We start from the raw sequence: 3,044 nt of genomic DNA, 5'->3' as shown, positions 1-3,044 counted from the left end.
TCGACACTCACAGTCGAGCGATCAAGTTTTTGGCGTCGTTGCCGGGGACTTCTATTTAATCGATATCGTAACTCTTCCGTTACGCTGTAGAGACTAAGGTTTCTTTTTCTTCTATTCTTTCTTTCGTTGATTTGTATGCCACGCACTCGCTCTCAAGGCGAACCGCTCTATTTACGAATCAACGATATCGAACTATATCTCCGAGTCTTACGACGAATTCGGGAATATCGTGCTGAAAACAATCTCCCTCCTATAGACCTTCCTGATCTCAAAAACATTTTTCCTTCGATACCCGAGATGGCAGAACCAGCTCGTGCTCTTAGAGATTACGCCGCTCCATCGCAAGATGAACCGCATTCAAGTATTGCTCCGCCCGCAATCGAAGCAAACAACTTCGAACTTAAACCTTCGCTGTTGCAAGCTGTGCAACAGAACCAATTCTCTGGAAATCTTACCGAAGATCCAAACCTTCATTTATCCGTATTTGTCCAATACGCTGATACTGTTAAAGCTAATGGTGTCACTTCAGAGGCAATTCGACTTCGTCTTTTTCCTTTCTCATTAAGAGATAGCGCTAGAAGATGGCTTCAATCACTTCCTTCCAACTCAGTCACCACATGGAACGAGTTGAAGAAAGTTTTTCTTGCCCGATATTTTCCGCCAAGCAAAACAGCTATGTTAAGAGCCCAGATAAACGGATTTAAACAGAAAGACAACGAATCTCTTTTCGAAGCATGGGAAAGATACAAAGACATGATGAGACTTTGCCCACACCATGGTTTGGAAGACTGGTTAGTAATTCACACATTTTATAATGGTCTCTTATACAACACAAGGTTAACAATAGACGCCGCTGCAGGTGGTGCACTAATGAACAAACCTTATGCTGATGCTTACCAGCTTATCGAGAGCATGGCCCAAAATCACTATCAGTGGGGAACCGAACGAACAACGGTGGAAAAACCTCAACCGAAAACTGGCATGTACGAGATAAGTAACCTTGATCACGTTAATGCAAAAGTGGATGCTTTGGTCCAGAAAATTGAAAGTTTAAACGTATCACCTCCATCCGCCGTGGTTGCTATAACTCAGAATTGCGAGGTCTGTGGAATCCAAGGCCACACTCCTGCGGAATGTCAACTCTTGACTGGAATCCAAGCAGAGCAAGTAAACTATGCTCAAGGAAGCCCCTACTCGAATACCTATAACCCAAATTGGAAGAACCATCCAAACTTTTCATATAAGAGTAATAATGCTTTATACGCACCTGGACAGTCTCCAAATCAAGCCCCATCTATACCTCCGGGATATCAGAAACCGAATCCTAACAATAATACCCCTAGAAAATCCAACTTGGAAATCATGATGGAAAACTTTATAGCATCCCAACAACAAACCAATAAAGATTTCTTAAACCAGAACATACACACTGGCGAACAACTTAAACAACTAGCAAGCAAAGTAGATGCCTTGGCTACCCATAACAAAATGCTGGAAACGCAAATATCTCAAGTAGCTCAACAACAAGCACCTACTGCTGCACCAACTGGTACATTCCCTGGACAGCCCCAACCTAATCCGAGAAGCCAAGCTCATGCAATTATATTAAGAAGTGGAACGGAAGTGGAAGGACCGTCTGACCCAAGGATAGAAAACCAAAACCCTAAGAAATCAACTGAGGAAAGTGAACCTAAGGAAAAGGAAGAGAGTAATAAGGAAACCCTAGAAAAGAAGGAACCTTATGTACCTCCACCACCTTACAAACCACCCATACCCTACCCTCAAAGGCTTGTTAAAACCAAAGATGTAGGCCAATTTAGAAAATTTGTTGATCTCCTTAAACAATTAAACGTTACAATTCCGTTTACCGAAGCTATTACGCAGATGCCCTCATATGCTAAATTCTTAAAAGAAATTCTTTCTAATAAGAGGAAACTTGAGGATAGCGAAACCGTTACACTCCCTGCCGAATGTAGCGCTATAATCCAAAACATGCCCCCTAAACTCAAGGATCCGGGTAGTTTCTCTATACCCTGTCACATAGGAAAATTTGTCATCGACAAAGCCTTATGCGATTTAGGAGCCGGAATTAGCGTTATGCCTTTATCCATATGTAAGAAACTGGAAATGGGAGAATTAAGACCGACCAAAATGTTTGTGCAATTAGCAGATCGTTCCATCAAATATCCTGTAGGAATCCTTGAAAACGTTCCCGTACGCATAGGTCAGTTTTACATTCCCACTGACTTCACAATTATGGACATTAGAGAAGATGATACTACACCTATTATACTAGGAAGACCATTCTTAGCAACTGCCGGTGCAATCATAGACGTAAAACGAGGACGACTCACCTTCGAAGTAGGTGAAGAGAAAATTGAATTCATTCTTTCCCAATTCTTGAAAGCACCTGCAATAGAAGATACATGTTACTTCATGGATATCATCGATGAATGCATAAAAGAAGCAGAGTCAGGAGAAGACAAATCATCAGACTATCTTTTAGAGGACAAATCTAAACAATGCCTAGCAATAACACCGGATCCTACGCAGTGTCTTAACAAACCAACCCCTGATTTGAAAACACTTCCCAAAAATCTGAGATATGAATTCCTAGACTTAGAACTTGAACGACCTGTGATAGTTAATGCAGATCTAGGAAGACTCGAAACAGAAAAACTCCTACATATCTTAAGAAAATATCCAACCGCACTAGGATATCACATCACCGATCTTAAAGGAATAAGCCCTTCTATTTGTATGCACCGCATCATGTTAGAAGAAGACTGTAAAACCTCTAGGGAACACCAGAGAAGACTAAATCCGATCCTAAGTGAGGTAGTAAAGAAAGAAATAACCAAGTTATTGGAAGCAGGTATTATATATCCTATATCCGATAGCAAATGGGTCAGTCCTGTACACGTTGTACCAAAGAAAGGAGGCATAACCGTTATTGAAAACGAAAAAGGAGAAACTATAACTAAACGAATCGAATCGGGATGGAGAATGTGCATTGATTATAGGAAACTAAACAAAGCAACCCG

The 3,044-nt window shown here is 41.1% G+C and overlaps 1 pseudogene; it reads right to left on the bottom strand.

Moving 5' to 3' along the window:
* Positions 1–682: 682 nt before the first annotated feature.
* On the bottom strand, positions 683–782 carry LOC127088958 (uncharacterized; annotated as a pseudogene).
* Positions 783–3,044: the final 2,262 nt, after the last annotated feature.

This window comes from Lathyrus oleraceus, chromosome 5 (genome assembly GCF_024323335.1).
Source record: "Lathyrus oleraceus cultivar Zhongwan6 chromosome 5, CAAS_Psat_ZW6_1.0, whole genome shotgun sequence".
Classification (NCBI taxonomy): domain Eukaryota; kingdom Viridiplantae; phylum Streptophyta; class Magnoliopsida; order Fabales; family Fabaceae; genus Lathyrus; species Lathyrus oleraceus.
This window is presented reverse-complemented; position numbering and strand designations above follow the sequence as displayed.